General features: G+C 46.2%; 1 protein-coding gene across 2 annotated transcripts in view; it reads left to right on the forward strand.

The window, feature by feature from the left end:
* LOC142817837 (metabotropic glutamate receptor 5-like) overlaps window positions 1–17876 on the forward strand; it is a 441308-nt gene that overhangs the window by 194492 nt on the left and 228940 nt on the right. Inside the window, exon 1 of one of the 2 annotated variants that reach the window (XM_075895690.1) lies at window positions 12699–14795. The exons of the other annotated variant lie outside the window; for it this stretch is intronic. The gene's annotated coding sequence lies outside the window, so the exon portion shown is untranslated. Of the gene's footprint in view, window positions 1–12698; window positions 14796–17876 lie in introns of those variants that run through there. 2 annotated transcript variants of the gene reach the window in all.

The following is a 17876-nucleotide window of genomic DNA, read 5'->3' on the forward strand; positions in this document are numbered from 1 at the left end:
TGTCTTACATGGCTTGACACTATGAAAAGCAGGGCAACTGCTAGTAAGCACAAACCAGCCATCAGCCAATAAATAGATAGATAGATAGATAGATAGATAGGAACATGTTAAGGGGACACAACTGTATATTGTGCTGACCCGATGTCACGCAAGTACGGCAGATTGTAGTGCCACAGTCGCTTTTTCTTAGGAATACCCTTATATTGATTGATTGCTTGATTGATTGATTGATTGATTGAAGCCTATTGGCATGAAGTATCTTACCTGCTTGTCTGCATAGGACGGGAAAGAGCAAACAAGGTGGTTACAATGTTAAATATAGGGATAGTGCAGTCAGGTTGCATTAAAAAGCGAATTTATAGCTAACTGCGCTGGTGAACGGGATTTACGGATGAAAACAAGCAAGAAGTTCTTTAGAAGTGGTCTAGTGGCTAAGGGACTCGGCTGCTGACCACCTGCAGGTCGCGGGATCGAATCTCGGCTGGGGCGGCTGCATTTCCGATGGAGACGGAAATGTTGTAGGCCCGCGGTGTGCTCAGATTTGTGTGCACGTTAAAGAACCCCAGGTGGTTGAAATTTCCGGAGCCCTCCACTACGGCGTCTCTCATAATCAGGTGATGGTTTTGGGACGTTAAGTTCCACATATAGATCATTTCTACCTGGGAAGAGATAAGGGTAGCTAAGCTATGCTGAAAATTATGTCGAACTGTATAGTGTTGTTATCTATGCCCACTACATATATTTTTCCTTTTCAGGACGTTTGTTCCTTTTTATGAGGCTGGTTCTATTTGAAAGCTTGGAAAACCATTTGCTTTAGCTGCTTGTACAGCGTCACAACTTCAGTGGAGTGTGTATATAGAAATCCATCATTCGCTGGAAAGAAAACATACTTGCCGTGGTGTTATTCTGGTTATGGCGCTTTACTGCTAACCTGAAAGCCTCGGGATCGAATTCTGGCCGTGGCTATCGGATTTCAATGGAGACAAGGTGAAGAAAAGCTAATTGAAAGGAAGGAAGGCTAACTTTTCGGGGTGCTACCCTGGGGTAATTGATAAAGAGGGATAGAAAGACGTGGAGTAAAAAAGAAGGAAGAATGGATAGAAATTTCCCGAGCCCTCCATTTGGGCGTCTCTCTGAATAGTACCGTTGCTTTGGGACGTAACACCCCGACGAGTATTTATGAAACAAATCGCCCAGTTTGCGTAAGTGAGACTTCCTTTTTCTGGCAGGTGACAAACGCACACACGAGAAAGTTGAAAGGTGTTGCCAACAACTTGGTGGCCCCTTCCATTTCTGTGGAATCGCAAATATTAGCATTGAGATATCAGTCCGCCATTGCAAGATTGCTGTTGCCACCTTCATTTCGTAAATTTTTTGGTGACTGTTGGCCCCAGTTCACAGAGTCAGAGGGTTACGCACGATTAACAGTCGAAGATGATTCGCTGCGCGACACGTTTTGTTATCGGAAATAACAGAGTGGTCTTCTGTTACGAAATCGACAACCGTTGGAAATGCGCGATTTGTTCGCTGCCAGGTTAAGCGGGGAGCGTTTCTTTGCCGCGGCCAGAGAGTAGCATGAGCCTCTTCGGCATGCCGTATACAGGGTTTATCCGTCCACGGCTTATCAAGGCCTTCGGTGCTCGGCTCCACACCCGAAGGTTTGATCCCTGCCCTGGTGGTTGCATATAAGTGGAGGCGTAATAGTAGAGGGTCACGTACTCTGCAATGTCAGTGCTCGTTAAAGAACCTCAGCTGGACTTAATTTCGAGACCCCTCCAATACGGTGTCTCTTATGAAATATCGTCGTTTTGGGAGGTAAAGCGTATATATTAAAGACGATATATAGTCTTTTTTTTAGGATACTTCAACGCAAAAATTTTGGCCGGTCTGTCTATCTGTTTGTGAACGGAAATGGCTTAATTAAGTACGACCACATGCACAGCGCCCATCAATATTTCTGAGGTTTCTACGCTCATACTTGTGCGATTGACGATTAAAAAGCAAATATTGCGCATATATGAGACACAATATCAACATGTCGATATACCGCGGTGTGTTTCTTTATACTAGAAAAGGCATACTTAAGTAATTCTAAGAATTGTAGCGTTTAGTACGCTGCGCTGGTAATGTGACGCTATGCACGAAAACGCAGGTTTCCTACGCTTCGCATAAAACAATGCAGTGCTGCCACATATGTACCTTGAAATCTAGAAAATATGGCCTCCAAGATGGTGCGCGCACGCTGCGCGCTTGTTCTAACGGAGGCCATCCTTTCGTTTTCTGAGATTACCGCCAGATGGCGCTAATGTCTCATGCAGCGCCTCCAGAACCCCATTCACCAATTTTCTCGCTCAAAACACAAAAGAAACGTTTTATTCTATTCACTATCCCTAGAGGGAAGAATATAGTCTTTCGACGACATTTGCAGTCGAACATGCAAATACGAGGCCAATTGTGATTATTAGGTTTTGCCCATGAGGTAATGAGACTAGATATCGTAAAACGACTATAATAGTATTGGTGCGGTCGGTACATAGCATTAAATAGTGAAACAGCAACAAAATTTAAAAAAAATGCGGCCATAGCAATGAATTGGCGAGAACAGGAACACTTACAGCTAAACTTTATTGAGAACAATATAGCGTCTGAGGTTTCAGGTGCCAAACCAGTATATCACAAGGAGGGACGCCGCAGAATGGAAGGGTTCAGAAACTTTGAACATCTGGTGTTCTTCAATGGGCACTGATAATGAACAGTACTCGGGCCCTTAGTATTTCGGCTGTATTGAAATGCGATCGCCGCGGCCTGGATCGAAGCCGCGACATCCTGATTAGCAGCTGAGAGCCATGAGCGCTTCACCAACGCGGCGGACTCTTTAGTGAAAAGCAAACAAATAAGCATAGAAAATTTTGGCGACCATGCATAAGCAAGAAACCAATAGTTCCTAAGTCTTGTTTGATCTTCAATGTCCTTTCCGTTGTCAGCAAGCGCTCGTGTTGTCACGTTTCTTTCCGTGTCCTCGTTTTTAGCGCTTTTCTTAGTATGACGTACTGACTCGTCCGGCAATGAATTTTTCTAAGTAATAATAATAAAATTCCCGAAAAATAATTTTCTTGGGCGTCGCCTAAGAGGAAATGAAGCGACTCATTAAGGCCCAGGACCAGACCTCTCAAATCCTGGCCGTCCAGAGGGCCCGCGCGAGGGCCGTCAGGTTTAACCTGATGGTCCCCGAGTGGGCCTAGCCAGGTGACGCTGAGTTTACTCGCGTCTATTGTGGACCGAATAAAGTTGTTTCACTCACTCACTCTTGGGCGTCGCCTCTTGCAACGCGATTTGCACGCTGCGAAGTTTCCTGAAAGTCGGCTTCCTTCGCATCTTTAGAGACTCCGCGACAGTCCGTTAGATGGATAGCGCACCGTCGGAACCGTGGCCTATCCGGCTTCTCTAGAGTTTCAGGAACGTGAACAAGCGCTCGCATCAGTGCCGATACAGCCCTTTACCTTGCGTGTGGGTTCTGCTGCATATTCGCAATGCTATGAACGTCGGCAGCTACTTTCTGACTAAGCGAACGTTTCCGAACGACGCCCAAGACTTTCCTCGTGATGCACGGAACTAGCGAAATATTGTGCGCAGAATGTTGGCGTCAGGATGCCAACCATAGCCCGCTCGCTTCGCGTTCGCGTCTGTACAGTGTCGACCCCTCTCGACGTGACGTCGGGCATGTAGCTTTCTTTCCAAACGAGATCAATGCTCGCCGATGCGGGCGAAGCTGGCGCTCTGTTCAAACAACTTTGGCGCTATCTGTTGGGCTCCCTGGTAGATCTATACCAGTTTTCTTTCTCGCGTTTTGCAACATTTTGGGAGAATGCAGGCGTTATGCGCACACGTCAACGACGTGATTCAGTTCCACGTCAGTCGGGCGCTTGAGGTGTGAATTACTTTGATCTATGGAGAGCTGCAGTGCTGCCTTTGTTCGATATTATATTGCAGATATGCTCCATGCAGGCAGGCCCGTAGCCAGTAAGAGTGCGCTTTCCTCATGCGGCGGCTGCATTTCCGATGGAGGCGGAAATGTCGTAGGCCCGTGTGCTCAGATTTGGGTGCACGTTAAGGAACCCCAGCTGGTCGAAATTGCCGGAGCCCTCCACTACGGCGTCTCTCATAATCATATGGTGGTTTTAGGACGTTAAACCTCACGTATCAATTAATCAAACATATGGTGAAAGTAAATAAATAAATTAATTAATAAATAAATCGACCGACCGACGGTCGGATCAATCTGCCAGTCAATCAATCAATCAAACGAACCACCAGTCAATCGGACGTGTGATAACATCATTAAATGTTTTGTAATCTAAGAGCCCTAACACATAGATCGGTGATTGCGCAAACGGGATGCATGCAGACACATGATTGAATGTCGATAACTCGTTCACCGCTTCTGGCGCAACTCTTACGTCGCACACAATAGCGGAAGAGAGGAAGACGGAATCAAACGAGCAAAGGAACAGCGCGTGTACGAGCGTTGCGCCAACTGCTGCAAGCAAGGAGCGATGATCGAGACCGAGCTGCACCGACAGCGCGGGAAGGGAACATGCGACCGTCATACGCCCATCAGGCAGGCGCATCATCTGCCCCGGAAGAAAGTGTTGCGTCTCCTTGGAGCGGCGACGTTTGGCGTCCTCATCTTTAGCCACCGCCGTCGATTGCCTCGTGCTCCAGTCACCGTCAATTCCCTCTCAAGTGGCGCTCATGCGTGGGCCTCTTCTCCGGCCACAACAGGATGGCCTTGCGTCCTTCAACGCGGGACGGAACAAGCCGGGTGCGCGTTCACGTGAGCACTACATGGGCGCACGTGGTTCCCTCGCTTTTCTTTTTCTTGCCGTGGCAGATAAGTTCTTGTACGTGCCTTGGTAGTGGCGAGGAAGTAGCATAGAGGGATCAATCGCGCGTAATCAAGACAGATTAAAAGTGGAGTTCCGAGCTTTTGTAGACCAAGAACATTATATTATTGTGTAATAAGCAGTACAGTTTATGATTGCGAAGTTTTACACCCTGGAGTTTCTTAACGCACACCTATATTATAAGTACGCTGTTGTAGCGTGAAAGAGATGCCTCACAAAGCGCGCGAAAAGGCACTGTTGGCGTTGGCGCCAACGCGAAGTTATGCAAAAAAAAAAGTACGCGATGATGACATCATGCCATGTTAGGATGACTTCACAGATCGACAAAATTTGTGACCTCATTATACGACTCGCAAAACGTGCCGTTGCAGTGATCGCGTCACATGTTGATGCTATCACACGCCGTCGACGTTTGGTAAAAGCTGGGGATATCTCGCATGCCCTTTGAAGCTATGTCAGGAACTGACAGCTTTTGGGTCGGCTGGGGATTAGTGCAATGTGTTGATTCGCACTGGCGCAAATTGATTGATTCTGGGTTGACATGCCTGGCATTGCTGTCTCTCTCTCTCTACACACACACACACACACACACACACACACACACACACACACACACACACACACACACACACACACACACACAAACACACACACACACACACACACGCACACACTTCTTTACTTAAAATGACACTAAAGGTAACTATTAAGTCAACGTTAATTGTTTAAATAGCTGTTTACAAACCTCTCGGTGTCACTTGTGTGTCAACGAAAGGCCTATTTTGAAATAAAATAACGTTTTAGTGGTCCGCATCAGGTTAGTTCACTTCAAATGACCTGCCTCAAGAGGCAGACCAACCGGACCGACTCACGTCCCTGTTGCTGTACACAACGTGCACCAGCTTTACTGTGCTAGTAGCAGTAGACTGAAAGCAGCGGGGGCCACAGCAGCAACAACGGCCATTGATCAATTTCCCACCATTGGCTCCGAGATTGCAGACGTTTTTTTGTTCAACTGTGCCCCGCTAGAGGGCACCACCGATCCAGTGTAACTACGCAAAAATGGAATTTTCGAATCACTCGCGTCATTCTTCATGGTAACATCCGGTGGTTCTTTTTTTCATAAATCGAACAGAAACGTACAGATAGCATTATATTACGTCTGGTGATGCACGGAAGGTTCTTTATTTAGTGCAGCTAGATTGATTGCTAGTGATTAATTGTAGGTGGTCCGTCTGATGTCATCGGGAGCATTTTGAGAATGTCCTGGTGTGGTGTATGTGTTCTTGTGCATATGCCTTGACTTCACGGTAAGTAGGACACTGTCGCTAATAATGTCGTTTTAAATGTTGTCATACATTGAGCTTTCACTCTGACGTGAGTTGTTAATTGACTTTAGTGTCCCTTTAATTCATTAACGAAAGTCTCGTACTGTTATACGTGGTGCTTTTAGGATGTATACGAGGGACTATTGGTCAACTGCCAGCTCTTAATAAGTTCACGTGCTACGTGACGCCAAATAGGCTCATAAAGAGTGTGCGACACTCGCCGCCATGGCTACTGGTGGGGCTGACTGACGCTCCCATGTTTTATTCACCTATATACCCAATAAAGTGGCTGGGGGGATAGCCGGCGTGGTAGCTCAGTGGTAGAGCATCGAACGCGTTTATCGAAGGTTAATCGAACTGCCCACGGCAAGTTATCTCTTCACTTCTTCACATTTACATTACGATTCGGTGTAATAACTTCCCCTATACTTTTTTTGGCATTATTGTCTGTTAAATCTCAATAATATTGTGTAAAAAACGGGAAATTGAGCTCTTACCTGTACACTTTTTTTCGCTAACACACACACACACACACACACACACACACACACACACACACACACACACACACACACACACACACACACACATATATATATATATATATATATATATATATATATATATATATATATATATATATATATATATATATATATATATATATATATATATATATATAAGTACTGTCAGCAGCAATATTATGTGGACGCGGAAAGGTGCATCACCGAGAATATATCAGAAGTCAGTGAATTGTCTGATAGCGCCGTATCTAGTCGCCGAGCCCGCGGATGATAGCCGCAACACCATGCCACGTCACGGTAGGCGGCGCAGTAATGCAGCTTTTCCGGCTCTCCGCCCCGTGAGGCAGTTGCCGCAAACTTTTGCGGCTGATAGCAGAGAGTAAAATAGCCGATAGTTCATTACAGTTTGCCGACTTGCTCTTCGTCAGCAGCCTTGAAATAAAACTGAGCCATTAAATTTAAGAAACGTTGAACCGTACACCGCACATGCCTTTCGATATTTAATGAAACAGATAAACCACTTATCCCATCTGGGGCCTTAGTGTTCAGGTAAGCATCATTATTGAATACTTCATTGAATGGAATGAAAAAAACTTAATTTTTTTTTTTGGAATGAAAAAACTGTATACTTCGTCTGAAAGAAAATTCACGTCAGCATAACACTTGCGTCCGCTGTTAGTCATAATAGCGTGTCAAAAAATCGCACTTCCTTAGCCAAATGTAGCCGTACTCTCAACCATCTCATGACCAATCGCATAGGGACGAAAGTGGATTGATGACACGTTTGCTTCGGTGGTAGTGAACATAACTACAGTGTCGCCACAAAAATACTTTAATCCGGGGATCATTATAGCGCCAAGAGTCATTGAAAGCCGGTGTGGCATGCATTCTAGTAACCCAATTGTTAAAACAAGTAGAAATGACTCCCCACTCTTTCAAAGTTTCCTTACTTCGGGGTCTTCCCGTCCCTGATTATTTTAAAATATTCACTTTTTCAAATATTAGGAATATTGGAATGGAATTTCGAAATTCTAAATTTATGAGGTTAAGGAATATTCACGCACCACGAATGAAACTTGAATTCTGTTTTAGCAGCATAGTCAAGATATATTACAGTCAGCTTCACCACAGTATCATGATGATTATTTAGGGTGCGATATGTCTCCAAGAAAAATGAATATTTTGGATATCGCGTGGTTAGTACTGGCAGCGATTTACGGTAATTTGTCTTGGCAGCGTGACAGCGAGTGTTACGGTGTAGTTAGGGAATGGGATAAGAGTAGACAGAAAAAGAAAGAAAGAAAGACAGAAAGAAAGAAAGAAAGGAAAAAAGGAAGAAAGCTGTAGGACAGTGCGGAGGTTGGCCAATAATGATTGACTTGATGGAAAGGGTAAGAAAATACCAGAAAACAAGAAAAATGGGAATGTGCCCCAAAATACAGTTCCCGAAGAAGTTCACACAAAAAGAAGTCAGGAAGGACTAGTGCTTGTCTGGAGCTAACAGCGACTGCGACCAGAATCCAATAAATTTCGTTCTCTTAACGGACTGGCTGTCGACGTCGTTCAACGCAGCGTAGAGGATTTAGAGCACAGAAGCCACGGCAGTTTCTTGGAAAGTGCGTGGTAACCTCGTTCCGCCAGCGTACATCGTGAACATTAGTTCATGCTGTTGACTTAAAAGTTGTCAGCAAATGCTTCTTGAATCCACGTACGAGTAATAAGGGTCGTGGCCCGTCCAGTAGGCAGATATTTGATATGGCCCTGGAAATGTGGTGGTTCTGTGGGCATATCATACAGTTACACAAGACATACGTGTCACACAAGCCAGCTAGGATATGGGGCCAAACAAGTGTTTGCGACGTTTCTTATTACGTGGATTTCAAATTCACTATGAAACAAAATCATGCTCGATAGTGCGAGGCTAATGAAAGCTCACGGTAAAAACTCGCATGGTCCATTATGCATTCGCTTAGGACAGCACAAAGCCTAGAGCTACCTTCTTTTCTTTTTTTTTTTTGTCTCGGTCGATGCATTCATTCTCACTCTATCTCATCTGAGGGCTTTGCGTACGTGACGTTGTTCTGCATTGCCTCTAAGATCGCAGACAGTACAAGCTTTTTCCACGTTACCTGGTTTTGCGTTGCCTCCATGATCGGACTACCTCTGACCAATCGAAGGTGTCAGGTTACGACGTCATCATTTTGACATCAGGACATGTGACTTCATGGTCACTACATGACTCGTCACAAGTTTAAGTGATCTCTGACGTCATATAGAGACGTCATCACGTGGTGATGATTACTTGCATCACTTGTGGTACGTGGATGGGCAATTATTGCGATCGGAAAGACATGTAATGATTTCGCCTTAATGCCGGCGTAATTAGCGCAAAGAAACAGCACAACGTAAAAGAAGACGAACACAGGTGCCTCTGTTCGTTTATCTTTTGGTTGGGCTGTTTCGTTGCGCTAAATACGAGAATGTTCAAGGGCGTACTCGCCCAATATTAAACTCATTCAGATTCACGTGCCCGCTTACGATTTGTTAACTGTATCTTTCTATGTACCGAGTTCGCTAAAGGTGTTTATCTTGCCAACTGGGTATGAAGAAAAACGTGTGGAAACGTGTTGGTAGCAACTGCTCGGCTGACAGCTTTCGGAGCCGTTGGCAGGGGAACTTCTGTATCGCCCTGATATTAAGAAAAATGTGTGGTTTTACATTTTTGTGCGTTGGAGAGATTCACAACTGGACACGTTGATGCACTTATATGGCGAAGATAGCAGAGCGAAAGGCACGTTTCGAAGCTGGGAGTACTAGCAGCGCCTGTCATTCTCTTCATTGCTTTGTGTTGCGTCTTTGGCTCTGACTACGAGGCAATCTTAAATTCATACTTTGTCCTTACAATAGTTTTTGACAGTTATTGTGCGGTACGAACCGGGACAGCTCACTGCTCTGCTATAGTTGATAACGATGTTTTCGAAATTGTTAAACACCTTTTGGATGCGAAGCATTTCTTAGCGAACTTCGGCGACTTTGAGCGTATCTATCTATCTATCTATCTATCTATCTATCTATCTATCTATCTATCTATCTATCTATCTATCTATCTATCTATCTATCTATCTATCTATCTATCTATCTATCCGTCCGTCCGTCCGTCCGTCCGTCCGTCCATCCATCCATCCATCCATCCATCCATCCATCCATCCATCCATCCATCCATCCATCCATCCATCCATCTATCTATCTATCTATCTATCTATCTATCTATCTATCTATCTATCTATCTATCTATCTATCTATCTATCTATCTATCTATCTATCTATCTATCTATCTATCTATCTATCTATCTATCTATCTATCTATCTATCTATCTATCTATCTATCTATCTATCTATCTATCTATCTATCTATCTATCTATCTATCTATCTATCTATCTATCTATCTATCTATCTATCTATCTATCTATCTGTCTGTCTGTCTGTCTGTCTGTCTGTCTGTCTGTCTGTCTGTCTGTCTGTCTGTCTGTCTGTCTGTCTGTCTGTCTGTCTGTCTGTCTGTCTGTCTGTCTGTCTGTCTGTCTGTCTGTCTATCTATCTATCTATCTATCTATCTATCTATCTATCTATCTATCTATCTATCTATCTATCTATCTATCTATCTATCTATCTATCTATCTATCTATCTATCTGTCTGTCTGTCTGTCTGTCTGTCTGTCTGTCTGTCTGTCTGTCTGTCTGTCTGTCTGTCTGTCTGTCTGTCTGTCTGTCTGTCTGTCTGTCTGTCTGTCTGTCTGTCTGTCTGTCTGTCTGTCTGTCTGTCTGTCTGTCTGTCCGCCTACGACTTTTAGCTCCCCTGGCCGTTTCGATAATGGTATCGATATCAAACTTGGTATGGCGTAGCATGACTGTATGAAGAACGTATTTGATTAGTCGTAACATGAAAATTATGAAATGTATGTCATTAATGTCGTGATTTACATTTCATGGTCCTGCAGCTCTTGCGGTGGTTTCGTTCACATGGCATGTTGCAAAACTGGTATGGTATGGCATGATTGCATGACGAACACAAGCGACAGACTCTAACATGAAATTTATGACATGCGTGTGATGTAACAACATGAATACATGCCACGCTCATGATGCACTTGCGACCGTTTCGCTAACGTCACATATACCAAATTTTGTATTACAGTCCGTCAATAGATGACGAAAGTATGTGACTCGTGCAAACATGATAATCATGAGATGCGTGTCATGTAACAACATGACTACAAGCTACGCTCATGATGCGCTCGCGGCCGTTTCGCTAACTTCACATGTACAAAACTCGGTATTACGCGACGTGAACGGACGACACAGGTAAATGACACATCCAAACATGATAATCATGACCGGCGTGTCATGTAACAACATGACTACTTGCCACACTGATGATGCGCTCGCGGCCGTTTCGCTAGTTTCACATATGCCAAATTCGGTATTGCTTGACGCCGATGGATGACGATGGTATGTTACTGGTGCAAACATGATAATCATGAGATGCGTGTCATGTGAGAACATGACTACGCGCCACAGTGAAGGCGCCAATACATTTCAGCGTGACGCGGTGCGCGTGCTCGCCGGAGTTAATTTCATCGCGTCACTCCAGCGTTGCCACGCCAGGCGCTGGTCCTGCCATATATACTCGCAGGTGCGCGCCGTGCTGCGTTGCTTTTACGCATGCACGTTTCAGCGCGTCCGGCGTGCCTCCGTCACGAAAGGAGGGAGACGCAGTGTTGTCTGGGTAACGCATCGGCGCGAAATGCAGCATGTCGCATTCCGCACCGGTTGCCGTCGGGCCGCGCCGACGAACGCTGGTCGCGCCTGGCGTCAGACTATAGAGTTTTGCTAACGTAGCGTCGCTGTGCGCAGCGTGCGCGCGCGTCAACGCTACATTGGAGTATATTGGGCGCTTCATGATGCGCTCGTGGTCGTTTTGCTAGCTCCACATATATCAAATTTTGTGTTACGTGACGCCAATGGATGACGAAATGTATGACTGGTGCAAACATGATAATCTTGACACGCGCGTCATGTACGAACATGACTACATACCCCGCTCATAGCGTGCTCGCGGCTGTTTCACTAGCTCCACATATACTAAATTTGGTATCGTGACGTGAATAGATGGCGAAGGTAAACGACACATCCAAACATGACAATCATGAGACGGAAGTCATGTACGGCATCATTTCCCTCCATCTCGTAACGTTGTGCTGATCTTAAAGTGACATATCAACATTTCTCATTCGTGCTTCGCATATCATCGATTCCCACTGTATACGTGCGATCTGCCATTTTTTTTATATACACACAATGTCTCGATGGTTGGCCCTCGAAAAGTTCGATAGATTGTGTATTTTTTTTTCTAAATTCATCGATGATTAAGGCTGTGTTTATTCGTTTTTTTTTCTCACCCGATCGGGGAATATAGGGACACTTTACTGCTTTGCCATGGTGGACACGTTAAACCTGCCTAAAAAAGAAAATCATAAAGAAGATGGCCGTTTTATTACTGCCACTGAATGTAACCCCCTTAGTGCATGCAGTACGTAGCATTCTGAACCGTGCACGTACTTTTAGGCTAAAGGACATATCGGCGCGCATGTTCTGTGAGCGAAGCATAAGGTGAAGAAGAAGAAGGCCCCGCCACGGTGGTGTAGTGGCTGAGGTATTAGGCTGCTGACCCGCAGGTGGCGGGTTCGAATGCCGGCTGTGGCGGCTGCATTTCCGATGGAGGCGGAAATGTTGTAGGCCCGTGTGCTCAGATTTGGGTGTACGTTAAAGAACCCCAGGTGGTCTAAATTTCCGGACCCCTTCACTACGGCGTCTCCCATAATAATATGGTGGTTTTGGGACGTTAAAGCCCACATATCAATCAATTAATAAGGTGAAGATGACGTGGAGGAAAATGAGGACAGAGAAAGCGCGTGCTGGTTTATGATGATAACATTTTGTATCCCGTATAACGGATCACGAATAACTGAGGGCTGATTTTAGGACGCCAGCTGTCGGTTACGGGATGCGGCACGGTTTTGACGCGACCGCGCAAACACGAGATGACGTGTACTCGCGCAAACGCGTGCAATAGCGCCAGCCTCGCCCCACGCATCTTGCATCACGTGATGCGAGAGACCCCGGCGTCTCCGGTTTACCCTGCGGCGGCCTTCGCGCGACGGCTCGTTCTGGCTCGTTTAACTTTCAGAAGCCTGTTGTTATTCCCTTCTTTCAACTGGACGCGTGCACGGACATTATATAGGGCTTGTTTATCCGCGCGAGTCGCAGCCCACGTGACGGTGCCTGCACCTCGCGGCCGTTTTCTCGAGTTACTTCTCGTCGAAATTTGTGCCGCGAAAGAGTTTCTTTTCCGCAGCGTGTGAGGAATGGGCCAGTCGTCTCATCCTGCTCACGCGTTGCACGATTCGCTGACTGATGCTTCCGCGCGGGCTCGTATTTTTCCGCGTGGTCTCTCTCTGGTGGGCTGTGCAACACAAATGCCGCCTCGCAGCAAGGACGCTTCGAAGCCCTCCATGCCATCTACACGAGCACTGGAAGAATATAATCAACGAGAGACTTTACTTCCTTATTTTTTTCTTTTTAACGGCAGGGCCAAGGAAAAGCCTGAATGAGCGAATGCCGCGCGCCATGCACATAGCGTGCAGGGGCTTCCACAACCCAACTCTGGGCCTCCCGTGCCGTCTCTTCCGCCTCCGTACACGAAGTTCCTTCACCCTCCGTCTTCCTTGCCTGAATGTAGAGGACGTAAAAGAAAAAAGATGTGGGGGAGGGGGGTTGTCACATCCCGTGTTTGCACGCGCGTCCGGTGGCTGCGACGCGTATAGGCTGCGGAACTCCGGCTGCCTCGCGGCGATCTCTATACTTATGCACGAATAGCCACACATCCGCGACTCTTGCGTAGCGATCGGCATGGAATGCTATTCCACCAGTCAACATACCGTGTGAACGCTTCATTGGAAAGGTAGAAGTGAAGTGAGGCATGTTTTCGCCACTGTGAGTGACTGCTTCGCTGCATCACGGCTCTGGTTTCCTCCCGCCGCGTCGTACAATACAACTTTTTTTAAAACTTCGTTCTTGGAGACACAAGAGATGTCATCGGGCATTTTTAACCGGCGAAATAGCTCGAGGGAAGAACCGAGCGCTCACGGCGAGAAGGCGGAAGAGTGTTGCGACTGAATGTCCAGCAAAAAAACCCAGGCTGCCGCAGTACTAGTCGTTACAGGTGACGCGCCTAGGCGCCGCAACATCTTTTCACGCCGTCGCAGAGACGCGCTTCTTGTTTTCCGCCTTTTGTGAGGCATCGCGCGAAACCGTCGACGGCTCTGTGCGGATCCGGAACGAGAGATCGTGGACAGGCGACGACGACCTCTGCAGCCGTCGACGCTGCCTGCCGGCAGGCGGAACAACGCCAGCGCCCCGGACACGACGTCGACTGCACCCCGGCCGCCCCGCCGGCTCGCGCGACACAGATCGCGTCGGGCTCCCCTCCGCGTGTGAAAGCACGCGTCCTTGCTGCGTGCAAGCGTGTCTATGTGTGCGTGTGTTGTGTGCGCTTGTGTTTTGATTCGTGGCGCGCAGCTATCGCAACGACGGCGGGCATATCTTCTCCCATCGTCTGCGCCCAGTCTGCGTCTGCAACGAGCGGTGCATAATCACGCCCGAGGAGTTCGTCTGCAGACCCGTGTGGGGTGGTGTTCTGTGTTGCAGACGACGTCGTGTGTTTTTATTGTTTTAGTTTCGACCGCGTTTTAGTGCTTTTGTTACCTAGAGGCTGTCGAAGCCGTCAACGATTTTTGTGTGTTCTTGTGAGCCCATGCTATTGTTTTACCTATTCCACCTAGCCTGACGCACCGGTGACGACGATTCGTCGGTGACATTGAGTACAGCGCGACAGATTTCCTTGACCGAAGCGTCGTCATCAGCCTCAGGTTGTGTTCCGGCTTACCTTGACCTCGGCGAGCGACGGATGACGTAATTGGTGAGAGAGGAGGGCCAATGACGCCAGGCCGCTTTCCCTTTTTCTTTAACGAGTGTGCTCGATATGCCAGAGTCTGTTATGCACCCGAGGAAGCGGAGAGAGTAGCAATGTCGTTGTGTGGTCTTGCGTCACTGTACGAAAGTGAAGCTGTGGAGGTATTCGATGACCACTAAGAGGAGTTTGTGTTTTCCAGAAAGTTTTTTTTAAATGGATATTCAGCGCGCCTCCTCTTAACTATTGTTGGCAGAACATGAATGTTGTAATTAGGTTGACAGAAGCCGTTGAAATATGTTCGCAGGCTCACTTTAAGCGGAACGCTTTATTTAGAAGCAAGGAGAGAGTGACTAAGCTATTTAAGGTGAATCAGTGCTACACTTAACCATGATAAGAGGTAAAGAAAGTGATATATATATATATATATATATATATATATATATATATATATATATATATATATATATATATATATATAGTGGGATAGACATTGCTTGATGCCTTAGTGTAAGTACTAAAGTTGACGCTTGAGCACGATTGAGTTTTTCTTGTTTCAAGAAGCAATCGACACGGGAGCCGGTAGAAGCAACATAATCATAAAAAATTGTCGCTTATCGAACTTCAAAACGTTTTTTTTTGTACTGTCCCAAAATGTCATGATTTAACGCAAAGTTCCAGCATAGGAGCAATAATGGAGGTTGCGATGACTGCTAAAACATTTATTGTAGTGTTCGCGCCGGTACAACATTCGTCACGGTGCTCTGCTGCTGGCCCGAAAGTCACAAGTTCTATGCCGGTTTTGGCGGCCGCGTTTCAATGGAAAGGAAACGCAAGAAACCCGTGCGTTGTTCGATATCATAGCGCATTGAAGAACCCTATGCGGATCGGAATCATCCGGAGCCCCATCACTACGACGCGCCTTATACCGCGATTTTGGCACGTAAAACCCCAGCGATTTTGTCTATTAGAGACGCACGCGCTGCCGGGGAAGCAAAAGAGAGTCGAACGTGGACAAAGAAAAGATGTTCGCAGCATAAGTGGCAGTACTTCTACTCCCATGCAGCCGAACGTCTCGGTGTAAAAATCGAACGGATTCACCGGTCCGGCGGATTAAGCATGCATGCATACAGAAACAGGTTTCGCCGTCGTATAGTTCGATGCGCTGAACAAACGCCAGAGTCTGCGTAGTAGTATAGTCGACGCGTGTTGGAATGTGCTGAGAGAGCGCAGATGTCGCTGAATAATATTTGTTATTTCCTGCATTGGACTCGGCGGGACTCGTGTGCCGTATTTTCTAGAAGCATGCAGCTATCTTAAGTACGGGCCATGGGTACGCATCGGACGCGTCCCAATGCAGGAGGAAAGTTTCTTTGGCACTTTATTGCTATATGTAAGATGTAAAATGTGCTTTGTCGATGACAGTGAAAGGCGAGTAAAATGGGTTGAATACCCTTCATTATACTATAGGTGAGCCTACGGCGGTGGGTGGCGTCCAGAATGCCGGGGGTCCGAGCTGACAGCTATAGCCTATTTCACCAGGTGTCGCTACTCGTCAAGGTTTGAGCCTGTCTTCTGGTCCTTCCAATGCTTGACGTTCGGTCCAGTGATTGGTAGTATAGCTGGGTTGCGTTTACATTCCCTTAACATATGGTAGAGCGCATTATTTTGCAGAACTTGATGTGCAGCTGCTTCGGAAGTTTTCGCGACACATAGCGTGTGAACGGGTACATTCATTTCACGGGTAATAGCAACGATTAAGCAATAGTGTATTGACCAGGTAAGAGAGGATGCAGGTTTGAATTTTCAGCGGGAACAGTGTGTCATCTCACGCAAGTTTGGTGTAAGCAAGTCCGTCTACCTAGTTTCTATACTGGGTCCATGGATGGATGAAAGAAGTTTATAAAGCGAAGAAGCATTGTGTATTATTTTCGGGCTGCTTTCGTGTGGCGCAGCAAACGCTCGTGCCTGAACCTGCCCAGATAGCTTGAAGAAAGCGATTTTGGGCAGTGACAAGTTACCCGCCGGTGATTCGTTTCTAGGTACCCAGATGACATTCAAATCTTGGAAGTATTTTCTTCTTTTTTGGTATACTTTTTAGAGACGGATTCCAGCATGGTTGCATCAGAGCTTATTGCCCACAGAATGAAACCGGTCAATTTAGGACCAAGTGATGCGCCGCTACAGCTTTGTTTCCACCGCTGTCAGTTCGTTTTGCATTGGTGCCAGAGCCAGCACCTACTTCAGTCGCCGGATTTGTACTGATGGGGCGCAGTGATCTCGAGCAATAACACACCATATGTTATAATGGAGATTTTTGAAGTGTCGTCACAGGTCGAAGCACTGTATCCGTGACTTAGCGAACAAATAGATGTATGTAGATTGAGCTTGAAAGTCATTGGCCGTGACTGTTGTTTTCGTTATCTCAGAGCGATAAACGAAAATTTCAATATGGGCCCTGCCACATGTATGGAACATGCGACGATCCTACGCGACTAAGCTATGCAAAAACTGCGAACTGCGTTTTTAGGCTGAAATCAAAATAATGTGATTTGCGCAAACCATACCGTTTTTATTCTATATAAAGGACATGAGAAGAAAAAAAAAAAGATTACCGCCCTTTACATTCTGGGAATACGGACCAGCGAAGGTGTCTAGTCTGTATCACAGAGATGACTCAGAATTTAGATGAACTGCAAAAAAGGGCACATATTTTTCATAAATGATATACAGAAAGTGTCTTTTGAATGCTGCGCGTGTTCCTTTAAAATTCTCCATTTAGTGGTATGCGTCGTCTTGCCTCGTTCTCCGTTACGAGACGGTTTAGTGAACAATTAGGGAGCAGTTGCATTGCTCCAATTTTTGTGGTACATACGTTGTTGTTTCGCTTCCATGCTTGGTCGCAAACACTTCATATTTTAATGAGGCACTGGTGACTAGTGAGACTTTGCTGATATATGTGGCTATATTTTGTGACGCATGGTGCATGCGCTAGAAACAACCTGCCTACGGACATCCGTTTCGGCTCCGCATATTCTACTTCACTGTAAAACAGCACGAGAAGTTCATCCCGGGCGTACTTTTAAGGTC

Source organism: Rhipicephalus microplus, chromosome 5 (assembly GCF_043290135.1).
Source record: "Rhipicephalus microplus isolate Deutch F79 chromosome 5, USDA_Rmic, whole genome shotgun sequence".
Taxonomy (NCBI): Eukaryota; Metazoa; Arthropoda; class Arachnida; order Ixodida; family Ixodidae; genus Rhipicephalus; species Rhipicephalus microplus.